Consider the following 14985-nt stretch of genomic DNA (forward strand, 5'->3'; position numbering starts at 1 on the left):
CAGAGCACTGTAAGCGGCAGAATCGTCTTTGCGCGAAGAAGCAGCTTCTTCGTCTCCGGGAGCCGGAGAGAGCGGCAACTTCGCAAAGGTGATGAAACAAGCTGTACAACACTGCGATTGTGTGCGCAGCTTGCCAACTGAGAGAAAACAGTACCTGACCACTCTCCTGCCTTTTCTATTCACATGAACATTCGATTGCAAGCTGTTTTGGACAACTTTCTTTCTCTTCTTGCAAAACACTCGGCAGACCTCCGTGCAGCCTCTAGAACACGATGGGAGATGTTTTTTGTGCTGGCACAGTTTCTCCTTGCCAGACAGAGTGGAAAAGCTTTTTGCTAAGATGTAGACGAGAAGAGAGGCTAAAGACGAAGGTACGGTGCTCTGCAGAGCCAAGCACCGCTCCCGGGTGTCTTTCGGCAGAAGGCGCACACCGCAGAGCACTGTGAGCGGCAGAATCGTCTTTGCGCGAAGAAGCAGCTTCTTCGTCTCCGGGAGCCGGAGAGAGCGGCAACTTCGCAAAGGTGATGAAACAAGCTGTACAACACTGCGATTGTGTGCGCAGCTTGCCAAGTGAGAGAAAACAGTACCTGACCACTCTCCTGCCTTTTCTATTCACATGAACATTCGATTGCAAGCTGTTTTGGACAACTTTCTTTCTCTTCTTGCAAAACACTCGGCAGACCTGCGTGCAGCCTCTAGAACACGATGGGAGATGTTTTCTGTGCTGGCACAGTTTCTCCTTGCCAGACAGAGTGGAAAAGCTTTTTGCTAAGATGTAGACGAGAAGAGAGGCTAAAGAAGCAGGTAGAGTGCTCTGCAGAGCTAAGCACCGCTCCCGGACCTCTTTCGGCAGAAGGCGCACACCGCAGAGCACTGTGAGCGGCAGAATCGCCTTTGCGCGAATAAGCAGCTTCTTCGTCTCCTGGAGCCGGAGAGAGCGGCAACTTCGCAAAGGTGATGAAACAAGCTGTACAACACTGCGATTGTGTGCGCAGCTTGCCAACTGAGAGAAAACAGTACCTGACCACTCTGCTGCCTTTTCTATTCACATGAACATTCGATTGCAAGCTGTTTTGGACAACTTTCTTTCTCTTCTTGCAAAACACTCGGCAGACCTCCGTGCAGCCTCTAGAACACGATGGGAGATGTTTTATGTGCTGGCACAGTTTCTCCTTGCCAGACAGAGTGGAAAAGCTTTTTGCTAAGATGTAGACGAGAAGAGAGGCTAAAGAAGCAGGTAGAGTGCTCTGCAGAGCTAAGCACAGCTCCCGGACCTCTTTCGGCAGAAGGCGCACACCGCAGAGCACTGTGAGCGGCAGAATCGTCTTTGCGCGAAGAAGCAGCTTCTTCGTCTCCGGGAGCCGGAGAGAGCGGCAACTTCGCAAAGGTGATGAAACAAGCTGTACAACACTGCGATTGTGTGCGCAGCTTGCCAACTGAGAGAAAACAGTACCTGACCACTCTCCTGCCTTTTCTATTCACATGAACATTCGATTGCAAGCTGTTTTGGACAACTTTCTTTCTCTTCTTGCAAAACACTCGGCAGACCTGCGTGCAGCCTCTAGAACACGATGGGAGATGTTTTCTGTGCTGGCACAGTTTCTCCTTGCCAGACAGAGTGGAAAAGCTTTTTGCTAAGATGTAGACGAGAAGAGAGGCTAAAGACGAAGGTACGGTGCTCTGCAGAGCAAAGCACCGCTCCCGGACCACTTTCGGCAGAAGGCGCACACCGCAGAGCACTGTGAGCGGCAGAATCGTCTTTGCGCGAAGAAGCAGCTTCTTCGTCTCCGGGAGACGGAGAGAGCGGCAACTTTGCAAAGGTGATGAAACAAGCTGTACAACACTGCGATTGTGTGCGCAGCTTGCCAACTGAGAGAAAACAGTACCTGACCACTCTCCTGCCTTTTCTATTCACATGAACATTCGATTGCAAGCTGTTTTGGACAACTTTCTTTCTCTTCTTGCAAAACACTCGGCAGATGTCCGTGCAGCTTCTAGAACACGATGGGAGATGTTTTATGTGCTGGCAAAGTTTCTCCTTGCCAGACAGTGTGGAAAAGCTTTTTGCTAAGATGTAGACGAGAAGAGAGGCTAAAGACGAAGGTACGGTGCTCTGCAGAGCTAAGCACCGCTCCCGGACCTCTTTCGGCAGAAGGCGCACACCGCAGAGCACAGTGAGCGGAAGAATCGTCTTTGCGCGAAGAAGCAGCTTCTTCGTCTCCGGGAGCCGGAGAGAGCGGCAGCTTCGCAAAGGTGATGAAACAAGCTGTACAACACTGCGATTGTGTGCTCAGCTTGCCAACTGAGAGAAAACAGTACCTGACCACTCTCCTGCCTTTTCTATTCACATGAACATTCGATTGCAAGCTGTTTTGGACAACTTTCTTTCTCTTCTTGCAAAACACTCAGCAGACCTGCGTGCAGCCTCTAGAACACGATGGGAGATATTTTTTGTGCTGGCACAGTTTCTCCTTGCCAGACAGAGTGGAAAAGCTTTTTGCTAAGATGTAGACGAGAAGAGAGGCTAAAGACGAAGGTACGGTGCTCTGCAGAGCTAAGCACCGCTCCCGGACCTTTTTCGGCAGAAGGCGCACACCGCAGAGCACTGTGAGCGGCAGAATCGTCTTTGCGCGAAGAAGCAGCTTCTTCGTCTCCGGGAGCCGGAGAGAGCGGCAACTTCGCAAAGGTGATGAAACAAGCTGTACAACACTGCGATTGTGTGCGCAGCTTGCCAACTGAGAGAAAACAGTACCTGACCACTCTCCTGCCTGTTGTAATCACATGAACATTCGATTGCAAGCTGTTTTGGACAACTTTCTTTCTCTTCTTGCAAAACACTCGGCAGACCTCCGTGCAGCCTCTAGAACACGATGGGAGATGTTTTTTGTGCTGGCACAGTTTCTCCTTGCCAGACAGAGTGGAAAAGCTTTTTGCTAAGATGTAGACGAGAAGAGAGGCTAAAGACGAAGGTACGGTGCTCTGCAGAGCAAAGCACCGCTCCCGGACCACTTTCGGCAGAAGGCGCACACCGCAGAGCACTGTGAGCGGCAGAATCGTCTTTGCGCGAAGAAGCAGCTTCTTCGTCTCCGGGAGCCGGAGAGAGCGGCAACTTCGCAAAGGTGATGAAACAAGCTGTACAACACTGCGATTGTGTGCGCAGCTTGCCAACTGAGAGAAAACAGTACCTGACCACTCTCCTGCCTTTTCTATTCACATGAACATTCGATTGCAAGCTGTTTTGGACAACTTTCTTTCTCTTCTTGCAAAACACTCGGCAGATCTCCGTGCAGCTTCTAGAACACGATGGGAGATGTTTTATGTGCTGGCAAAGTTTCTCCTGGCCAGACAGAGTGGAAAAGCTTTTTGCTAAGATGTAGACGAGAAGAGAGGCTAAAGACGAAGGTACGGTGCTCTGCAGAGCTAAGCACCGCTCCCGGACCTCTTTCGGCAGAAGGCGCACACCGCAGAGCACAGTGAGCGGAAGAATCGTCTTTGCGCGAAGAAGCAGCTTCTTCGTCTCCGGGAGCCGGAGAGAGCGGCAGCTTCGCAAAGGTGATGAAACAAGCTGTACAACACTGCGATTGTGTGCTCAGCTTGCCAACTGAGAGAAAACAGTACCTGACCACTCTCCTGCCTTTTCTATTCACATGAACATTCGATTGCAAGCTGTTTTGGACAACTTTCTTTCTCTTCTTGCAAAACACTCGGCAGACCTGCGTGCAGCCTCTAGAACACGATGGGAGATATTTTTTGTGCTGGCACAGTTTCTCCTTGCCAGACAGAGTGGAAAAGCTTTTTGCTAAGATGTAGACGAGAAGAGAGGCTAAAGACGAAGGTACGGTGCTCTGCAGAGCTAAGCACCGCTCCCGGACCTTTTTCGGCAGAAGGCGCACACCGCAGAGCACTGTGAGCGGCAGAATCGTCTTTGCGCGAAGAAGCAGCTTCTTCGTCTCCGGGAGCCGGAGAGAGCGGCAACTTCGCAAAGGTGATGAAACAAGCTGTACAACACTGCGATTGTGTGCGCAGCTTGCCAACTGAGAGAAAACAGTACCTGACCACTCTCCTGCCTGTTGTAATCACATGAACATTCGATTGCAAGCTGTTTTGGACAACTTTCTTTCTCTTCTTGCAAAACACTCGGCAGACCTCCGTGCAGCCTCTAGAACACGATGGGAGATGTTTTTTGTGCTGGCACAGTTTCTCCTTGCCAGACAGAGTGGAAAAGCTTTTTGCTAAGATGTAGACGAGAAGAGAGGCTAAAGACGAAGGTACGGTGCTCTGCAGAGCAAAGCACCGCTCCCGGACCACTTTCGGCAGAAGGCGCACACCGCAGAGCACTGTGAGCGGCAGAATCGTCTTTGCGCGAAGAAGCAGCTTCTTCGTCTCCGGGAGCCGGAGAGAGCGGCAACTTCGCAAAGGTGATGAAACAAGCTGTACAACACTGCGATTGTGTGCGCAGCTTGCCAACTGAGAGAAAACAGTACCTGACCACTCTCCTGCCTTTTCTATTCACATGAACATTCGATTGCAAGCTGTTTTGGACAACTTTCTTTCTCTTCTTGCAAAACACTCGGCAGATCTCCGTGCAGCTTCTAGAACACGATGGGAGATGTTTTATGTGCTGGCAAAGTTTCTCCTGGCCAGACAGAGTGGAAAAGCTTTTTGCTAAGATGTAGACGAGAAGAGAGGCTAAAGACGAAGGTACGGTGCTCTGCAGAGCTAAGCACCGCTCCCGGACCTCTTTCGGCAGAAGGCGCACACCGCAGAGCACAGTGAGCGGAAGAATTGTCTTTGCGCGAAGAAGCAGCTTCTTCGTCTCCGGGAGCCGGAGAGAGCGGCAGCTTCGCAAAGGTGATGAAACAAGCTGTACAACACTGCGATTGTGTGCGCAGCATGACAACTGAGAGAGAACAGTACCTGACCACTCTCCTGCCTTTTCTATTCACATGAACATTCGATTGCAAGCTGTTTTGGACAACTTTCTTTCTCTTCTTGCAAAACACTCGGCAGACCTCCGTGCAGCCTCTAGAACACGATGGGAGATGTTTTTTGTGCTGGCACAGTTTCTCCTTGCCAGAGTGGAAAAGCTTTTTGCTAAGATGTAGACGAGAAGAGAGGCTAAAGACGAAGGTACGGTGCTCTGCAGAGCTAAGCACCGCTCCCGGACCTTTTTCGGCAGAAGGCGCACACCGCAGAGCACTGTGAGCGGCAGAATCGTCTTTGCGCGAAGAAGCAGCTTCTTCGTCTCCGGGAGCCGGAGAGAGCGGCAACTTCGCAAAGGTGATGAAACAAGCTGTACAACACTGCGATTGTGTGCGCAGCTTGCCAACTGAGAGAAAACAGTACCTGACCACTCTCCTGCCTTTTCTAATCACATGAACATTCGATTGCAAGCTGTTTTGGACAACTTTCTTTCTCTTCTTGCAAAACACTCGGCAGACCTCCGTGCAGCCTCTAGAACACGATGGGAGATGTTTTTTGTGCTGGCACAGTTTCTCCTTGCCAGACAGAGTGGAAAAGCTTTTTGCTAAGATGTAGACGAGAAGAGAGGCTAAAGACGAAGGTACGGTGCTCTGCAGAGCCAAGCACCGCTCCCGGGCGTCTTTCGGCAGAAGGCGCACACCGCAGAGCACTGTGAGCGGCAGAATCGTCTTTGCGCGAAGAAGCAGCTTCTTCGTCTCCGGGAGCCGGAGAGAGCGGCAACTTCGCAAAGGTGATGAAACAAGCTGTACAACACTGCGATTGTGTGCGCAGCTTGCCAAGTGAGAGAAAACAGTACCTGACCACTCTCCTGCCTTTTCTATTCACATGAACATTCGATTGCAAGCTGTTTTGGACAACTTTCTTTCTCTTCTTGCAAAACACTCGGCAGACCTGCGTGCAGCCTCTAGAACACGATGGGAGATGTTTTCTGTGCTGGCACAGTTTCTCCTTGCCAGACAGAGTGGAAAAGCTTTTTGCTAAGATGTAGACGAGAAGAGAGGCTAAAGAAGCAGGTAGAGTGCACTGCAGAGCTAAGCACAGCTCTCGTACCTGTTTCGGCAGAAGGCGCACACCGCAGAGCACTGTGAGCGGCAGAATCGTCTTTGCGCGAAGAAGCAGCTTCTTCGTCTCCGGGAGCCGGAGAGAGCGGCAGGTTCGCAAAGGTGATGAAACAAGCTGTACGACACTGGGATTGTGTGCGCAGCTTGCCAACTGAGAGAAAACAGTACCTGACCACTCTGCTGCCTTTTCTATTCACATGAACATTCGGTTGCAAGCTGTTTTGGACAACTTTCTTTCTCTTCTTGCAAAACACTCTGCAGACCTCCGTGCAGCCTCTAGAACACGATGGGAGATGTTTTTTGTGCAGGCAGAGTTTCTCCTTGCCAGACAGAGTGGAAAAGCTTTTTGCTAAGATGTAGACGAGAAGAGAGGCTAAAGACGAAGGTACGGTGCTCTGCAGAGCTAAGCACCGCTCCCGGACCTCTTTCGGCAGAAGGCGCACACCGCAGAGCACTGTGAGCGGCAGAATCGTCTTTGCGCGAAGAAGCAGCTTCTTCGTCTCCGGGAGCCGGAGAGAGCGGCAACTTGGCAAAGGTGATGAAACAAGCTGTACAACACTGCGATTGTGTGCGCAGCTTGCCAACTGAGAGAAAACAGTACCTGACCACTCTCCTGCCTTTTCTATTAACATGAACATTCGATTGCAAGCTGTTTTGGACAACTTTCTTTCTCTTCTTGCAAAACACTCGGCAGACCTGCGTGCAGCCTCTAGAACACGATGGGAGATGTTTTCTGTGCTGGCACAGTTTCTCCTTGCCAGACAGAGTGGAAAAGCTTTTTGCTAAGATGTAGACGAGAAGAGAGGCTAAAGACGAAGGTACGGTGCTCTGCAGAGCTAAGCACCGCTCCCGGACCTCTTTCGGCAGAAGGCGCACACCGCAGAGCACTGTGAGCGGCAGAATCGTCTTTGCGCGAAGAAGCAGCTTCTTCGTCTCCGGGAGCCGGAGAGAGCGGCAACTTCGCAAAGGTGATGAAACAAGCTGTACAACACTGCGATTGTGTGCGCAGCTTGCCAACTGAGAGAAAACAGTACCTGACCACTCTGCTGCCTTTTCTATTCACATGAACATTCGATTGCAAGCTGTTTTGGACAACTTTCTTTCTCTTCTTGCAAAACACTCGGCAGACCTGCGTGCAGCCTCTAGAACACGATGGGAGATGTTTTCTGTGCTGGCACAGTTTCTCCTTGCCAGACAGAGTGGAAAAGCTTTTTGCTAAGATGTAGACGAGAAGAGAGCCTAAAGACGAAGGTACGGTGCTCTGCAGAGCTAAGCACCGCTCCCGGACCACTTTCGGCAGAAGGCGCACACCGCAGAGCACTGTGAGCGGCAGAATCGCCTTTGCGCGAAGAAGCAGCTTCTTCGTCTCCGGGAGCCGGAGAGAGCGGCAACTTGGCAAAGGTGTTGAAACAAGCTGTACAACACTGCGATTGTGTGCGCAGCTTGCCAACTGAGAGAAAACAGTACCTGACCACTCTGCTGCCTTTTCTATTCACATGAACATTCGATTGGAAGCTGTTTTGGACAACTTTCTTTCTCTTCTTGCAAAACACTCGGCAGACCTCCGTGCAGCCTCTAGAACACGATGGGAGATGTTTTTTGTGCTGGCACAGTTTCTCCTTGCCAGACAGAGTGGAAAAGCTTTTTGCTAAGATGTAGACGAGAAGAGAGGCTAAAGACGAAGGTACGGTGCTCTGCAGAGCTTAGCACCGCTCCCGGACCTTTTTCGGCAGAAGGCGCACACCGCAGAGCACTGTGAGCGGCAAAATCGTCTTTGCGCGAAGAAGCAGCTTCTTCGTCTCCGGGAGCCGGAGACAGCGGCAACTTCGCAAAGGTGATGAAACAAGCTGTACAACACTGCGATTGTGTGCGCAGCTTGCCAACTGAGAGAAAACAGTACCTGACCACTCTCCTGCCTGTTGTAATCACATGAACATTCGATTGCAAGCTGTTTTGGACAACTTTCTTTCTCTTCTTGCAAAACACTCGGCAGACCTCCGTGCAGCCTCTAGAACACGATGGGAGATGTTTTTTGTGCTGGCACAGTTTCTCCTTGCCAGACAGAGTGGAAAAGCTTTTTGCTAAGATGTAGACGAGAAGAGAGGCTAAAGACGAAGGTACGGTGCTCTGCAGAGCTAAGCACCGCTCCCGGGCGTCTTTCGGCAGAAGGCGCACACCGCAGAGCACTGTGAGCGGCAGAATCGTCTTTGCGCGAAGAAGCAGCTTCTTCGTCTCCGGGAGCCGGAGAGAGTGGCAACTTCGCAAAGGTGATGAAACAAGCTGTACAACACTGCGATTGTGTGCGCAGCTTGCCAACTGAGAGAAAACAGTACCTGACCACTCTCCTGCCTTTTCTATTCACATGAACATTCGATTGCAAGCTGTTTTGGACAACTTTCTTTCTCTTCTTGCAAAACACTCGGCAGACCTCCGTGCAGCCTCTAGAACACGATGGGAGATGTTTTTTGTGCTGGCACAGTTTCTCCTTGCCAGCCAGAGTGGAAAAGCTTTTTGCTAAGATGTAGACGAGAAGAGAGGCTAAAGACGAAGGTACGGTGCTCTGCAGAGCAAAGCACCGCTCCCGGGCGTCTTTCGGCAGAAGGCGCACACCGCAGAGCACTGTGAGCGGCAGAATCGTCTTTGCGCGAAGAAGCAGCTTCTTCGTCTCCGGGAGCCGGAGAGAGCGGCAACTTCGCAAAGGTGATGAAACAAGCTGTACAACACTGCGATTGTGTGTGCAGCTTGCCAAGTGAGAGAAAACAGTACCTGACCACTCTCCTGCCTTTTCTATTCACATGAACATTCGATTGCAAGCTGTTTTGGACAACTTTCTTTCTCTTCTTGCAAAACACTCGGCAGACCTGCGTGCAGCCTCTAGAACACGATGGGAGATGTTTTCTGTGCTGGCACAGTTTCTCCTTGCCAGACAGAGTGGAAAAGCTTTTTGCTAAGATGTAGACGAGAAGAGAGGCTAAAGAAGCAGGTAGAGTGCTCTGCAGAGCTAAGCACAGCTCTCGTACCTCTTTCGGCAGAAGGCGCACACCGCAGAGCACTGTGAGCGGCAGAATCGTCTTTGCGCGAAGAAGCAGCTTCTTCGTCTCCGGGAGCCGGAGAGAGCGGCAGCTTCGCAATGGTGATGAAACAAGCTGTACGACACTGCGATTGTGTGCGCAGCTTGCCAACTGAGAGAAAACAGTACCTGACCACTCTCCTGCCTTTTCTATTCACATGAACTTTCGATTGCAAGCTGTTTTGGACAACTTTCTTTCTCTTCTTGCAAAACACTCGGCAGACCTCCGTGCAGCCTCTAGAACACGATGGGAGATGTTTTTTGTGCTGGCACAGTTTCTCCTTGCCAGACAGAGTTGAAAAGCTTTTTGCTAAGATGTAGACGAGAAGAGAGGCTAAAGACGAAGGTACGGTGCTCTGCAGAGCTAAGCACCGCTCCCGGGCGTCTTTCGGCAGAAGGCGCACACCGCAGAGCACTGTGAGCGGCAGAATCGTCTTTGCGCGAAGAAGCAGCTTCTTCGTCTCCGGGAGCCGGAGAGAGCGGCAACTTCGCAAAGGTGATGAAACAAGCTGTACAACACTGCGATTGTGTGCGCAGCTTGCCAACTGAGAGAAAACAGTACCTGACCACTCTCCTGCCTTTTCTATTCACATGAACATTCGATTGCAAGCTGTTTTGGACAACTTTCTTTCTCTTCTTGCAAAACACTCGGCAGACCTGCGTGCAGCCTCTAGAACACGATGGGAGATGTTTTCTGTGCTGGCACAGTTTCTCCTTGCCAGACAGAGTGGAAAAGCTTTTTGCTAAGATGTAGACGAGAAGAGAGGCTAAAGACGAAGGTACGGTGCTCTGCAGAGCCAAGCACCGCTCCCGGGCGTCTTTCGGCAGAAGGCGCACACCGCAGAGCACTGTGAGCGGCAGAATCGTCTTTGCGCGAAGAAGCAGCTTCTTCGTCTCCGGGAGCCGGAGAGAGCGGCAGCTTCGCAAAGGTGATGAAACAAGCTGTACGACACTGCGATTGTGTGCGCAGCTTGCCAACTGAGAGAAAACAGTACCTGACCACTCTCCTGCCTTTTCTATTCACATGAACATTCGATTGCAAGCTGTTTTGGACAACTTTCTTTCTCTTCTTGCAAAACACTCGGCAGACCTCCGTGCAGCCTCTAGAACACGATGGGAGATGTTTTTTGTGCTGGCACAGTTTCTCCTTGCCAGACAGAGTGGAAAAGCTTTTTGCTAAGATGTAGACGAGAAGAGAGGCTAAAGAAGCAGGTATGGTGCTCTGCAGAGCTAAGCACCGCTCCCGGGCCTCTTTCGAAGAAGGCGCACACCGCAGAGCACTGTGAGCGGCAGAATCGTCTTTGCGCGAAGAAGCAGCTTCTTCGTCTCCGGGAGCCGGAGAGAGCGGCAACTTCGCAAAGGTGATGAAACAAGCTGTACGACACTGCGATTGTGTGCGCAGCTTGCCAACTGAGAGAAAACAGTACCTGACCACTCTCCTGCCTTTTCTATTCACATGAACATTCGATTGCAAGCTGTTTTGGACAACTTTCTTTCTCTTCTTGCAAAACACTCGGCAGACCTGCGTGCAGCCTCTAGAACACGATGGGAGATGTTTTCTGTGCTGGTAAAGTTTCTCCTTGCCAGACAGAGTGGAAAAGCTTTTTGCTAAGATGTATACCAGAAGAGAGGCTAAAGACGAAGGTACGGTGCTCTGCAGAGCTAAGCACCGCTCCCGGACCTCTTTCGGCAGAAGGCGCACACCGCAGAGCACTGTGAGCGGCAGAATCGTCTTTGCGCGAAGAAGCAGCTTCTTCGTCTCCGGGAGCCGGAGAGAGCGGCAACTTCGCAAAGGTGATGAAACAAGCTGTACAACACTGCGATTGTGTGCGCAGCTTGCCAACTGAGAGAAAACAGTACCTTACCACTCTCCTGCCTGTTGTAATCACATGAACATTCGATTGCAAGCTGTTTTGGACAACTTTCTTTCTCTTCTTGCAAAACACTCGGCAGACCTCCGTGCAGCCTCTAGAACACGATGGGAGATGTTTTTTGTGCTGGCACAGTTTCTCCTTGCCAGACAGAGTGGAAAAGCTTTTTGCTAAGATGTAGACGAGAAGAGAGGCTAAAGACGAAGGTACGGTGCTCTGCAGAGCTAAGCACCGCTCCCGGACCTCTTTCGGCAGAAGGCGCACACCGCAGAGCACTGTGAGCGGCAGAATCGTCTTTGCGCGAAGAAGCAGCTTCTTCGTCTCCGGGAGACGGAGAGAGCGGCAACTTCGCAAAGGTGATGAAACAAGCTGTACAACACTGCGATTGTGTGCGCAGCTTGCCAACTGAGAGAAAACAGTACCTGACCACTCTGCTGCCTTTTCTATTCACATGAACATTCGATTGCAAGCTGTTTTGGACAACTTTCTTTCTCTTCTTGCAAAACACTCGGCAGACCTGCGTGCAGCCTCTAGAACACGATGGGAGATGTTTTCTGTGCTGGCACAGTTTCTCCTTGCCAGACAGAGTGGAAAAGCTTTTTGCTAAGATGTAGACGAGAAGAGAGGCTAAAGACGAAGGTACGGTGCTCTGCAGAGCAAAGCACCGCTCCCGGACCTCTTTCGGCAGAAGGCGCACACCGCAGAGCATTGTGAGCGGCAGAATCGCCTTTGCGCGAAGAAGCAGCTTCTTCGTCTCCGGGAGCCGGAGAGAGCGGCAACTTCGCAAAGGTGATGAAACAAGCTGTACAACACTGCGATTGTGTGCGCAGCTTGCCAACTGAGAGAAAACAGTACCTGACCACTCTCCTGCCTTTTCTATTCACATGAACATTCGATTGCAAGCTGTTTTGGACAACTTTCTTTCTCTTCTTGCAAAACACTCTGCAGACCTCCGTGCAGCCTCTAGAACACGATGGGAGATGTTTTCTGTGCTGGTAAAGTTTCTCCTTGCCAGACAGAGTGGAAAAGCTTTTTGCTAAGATGTAGACGAGAAGAGAGGCTAAAGACGAAGGTACGGTGCTCTGCAGAGCAAAGCACCGCTCCCGGACCTCTTTCGGCAGAAGGCGCACACCGCAGAGCACTGTGAGGGGCAGAATCGCCTTTGCGCGAAGAAGCAGCTTCTTCGTCTCCGGGAGCCGGAGAGAGCGGCAACTTCGCAAAGGTGATGAAACAAGCTGTACAACACTGCGATTGTGTGCGCAGCTTGCCAACTGAGAGAAAACAGTACCTGACCACTCTCCTGCCTTTTCTATTCACATGAACATTCGATTGCAAGCTGTTTTGGACAACTTTCTTTCTCTTCTTGCAAAACACTCGGCAGACCTGCGTGCAGCCTCTAGAACACGATGGGAGATGTTTTCTGTGCTGGCACAGTTTCTCCTTGCCAGACAGAGTGGAAAAGATTTTTGCTAAGATGTAGACGAGAAGAGAGGCTAAAGACGAAGGTACGGTGCTCTGCAGAGCTAAGCACCGCTCCCGGACCTCTTTCGGCAGAAGGCGCACACCGCAGAGCACTGTGAGCGGCAGAATCGTCTTTGCGCGAAGAAGCAGCTTCTTCGTCTCCGGGAGCCGGAGAGAGCGGCAACTTGGCAAAGGTGATGAAACAAGCTGTACAACACTGCGATTGTGTGCGCAGCTTGCCAACTGAGAGAAAACAGTACCTGACCACTCTGCTGCCTTTTCTATTCACATGAACATTCGATTGCAAGCTGTTTTGGACAACTTTCTTTCTCTTCTTGCAAAACACTCGGCAGACCTGCGTGCAGCCTCTAGAACACGATGGGAGATGTTTTCTGTGCTGGCACAGTTTCTCCTTGCCAGACAGAGTGGAAAAGCTTTTTGCTAAGATGTAGACGAGAAGAGAGGCTAAAGACGAAGGTACGGTGCTCTGCAGAGCTAAGCACCGCTCCCGGACCACTTTCGGCAGAAGGCGCACCCCGCAGAGCACTGTGAGCGGCAGAATCGCCTTTGCGCGAAGAAGCAGCTTCTTCGTCTCCGGGAGCCGGAGAGAGCGGCAACTTCGCAAAGGTGATGAAACAAGCTGTACAACACTGCGATTGTGTGCGCAGCTTGCCAACTGAGAGAAAACAGTACCTGACCACTCTGCTGCCTTTTCTATTCACATGAACATTCGATTGCAAGCTGTTTTGGACAACTTTCTTTCTCTTCTTGCAAAACACTCGGCAGACCTCCGTGCAGCCTCTAGAACACGATGGGAGATGTTTTCTGTGCTGGCACAGTTTCTCCTTGCCAGACAGAGTGGAAAAGCTTTTTGCTAAGATGTAGACGAGAAGAGAGGCTAAAGAAGCAGGTAGAGTGCTCTGCAGAGCTAAGCACAGCTCCCGGACCTCTTTCGGCAGAAGGCGCACACCGCAGAGCACTGTGAGCGGCAGAATCGTCTTTGCGCGAAGAAGCAGCTTCTTCGTCTCCGGGAGCCGGAGAGAGCGGCAACTTCGCAAAGGTGATGAAACAAGCTGTACGACACTGCGATTGTGTGCGCAGCTTGCCAACTGAGAGAAAACAGTACCTGACCACTCTCCTGCCTTTTCTATTCACATGAACATTCGATTGCAAGCTGTTTTGGACAACTTTCTTTCTCTTCTTGCAAAACACTCGGCAGACCTGCGTGCAGCCTCTAGAACACGATGGGAGATGTTTTTTGTGCTGGCACAGTTTCTCCTTGCCAGACAGAGTGGAAAAGCTTTTTGCTAAGATGTAGACGAGAAGAGAGGCTAAAGACGAAGGTACGGTGCTCTGCCGAGCTAAGCACCGCTGCCGGACCTCTTTCGGCAGAAGGCGCACACCGCAGAGCACTGTGAGCGGCAGAATCGCCTTTGCGCGAAGAAGCAGCTTCTTCGTCTCCGGGAGCCGGAGAGAGCGGCAGCTTCGCAAAGGTGATGAAACAAGCCGTACAACACTGCGATTGTGTGCGCAGCTTGCCAACTGAGAGAAAACAGTACCTGACCACTCTCCTGCATTTTCTATTCACATGAACATTCGATTGGAAGCTGTTTTGGACAACTTTCTTTCTCTTGTTGCAAAACACTCGGCAGACCTGCGTGCAGCCTCTAGAACATGATGGGAGATGTTTTCTGGGCTGGCACAGTTTCTCCTTGCCAGACAGAGTGGAAAAGCTTTTTGCTAAGATGTAGACGAGAAGAGAGGCTAAAGACGAAGGTACGGTGCTCTGCAGAGCAAAGCACCGCTCCCGGACCTCTTTCGGCAGAAGGCGCACACCGCAGAGCACTGTGAGCGGCAGAATCGCCTTTGCGCGAAGAAGCAGCTTCTTCGTCTCCGGGAGCCGGAGAGAGCGGCAACTTCGCAAAGGTGATGAAACAAGCTGTACAACACTGCGATTGTTTGCGCAGCTTGCCAACTGAGAGAAAACAGTACCTGACCACTCTGCTGCCTTTTCTATTCACATGAACATTCGATTGCAAGCTGTTTTGGACAACTTTCTTTCTCTTCTTGCAAAACACTCTGCAGACCTCCGTGCAGCCTCTAGAACACGATGGGAGATGTTTTCTGTGCTGGTAAAGTTTCTCCTTGCCAGACAGAGTGGAAAAGCTTTTTGCTAAGATGTAGACGAGAAGAGAGGCTAAAGACGAAGGTACGGTGCTCTGCAGAGCAAAGCACCGCTCCCGGACCTCTTTCGGCAGAAGGCGCACACCGCAGAGCACTGTGAGCGGCAGAATCGCCTTTGCGCGAAGAAGCAGCTTCTTCGTCTCCGGGAGCCGGAGAGAGCGGCAACTTGGCAAAGGTGATGAAACAAGCTGTACAACACTGCGATTGTGTGCGCAGCTTGCCAACTGAGAGAAAAGAGTACCTGACCACTCTGCTGCCTTTTCTATTCACATGAACATTCGATTGCAAGCTGTTTTGGACAACTTTCTTTCTCTTCTTGCAAAACACTCGGCAGACCTGCGTGCAGCCTCTAGAA

This window comes from Melozone crissalis, unplaced genomic scaffold (assembly GCF_028551555.1).
Source record: "Melozone crissalis strain CALT ecotype California unplaced genomic scaffold, PUWL_Pcris_2 ptg000168l_1, whole genome shotgun sequence".
In the NCBI taxonomy this organism is placed as follows: domain Eukaryota; kingdom Metazoa; phylum Chordata; class Aves; order Passeriformes; family Passerellidae; genus Melozone; species Melozone crissalis.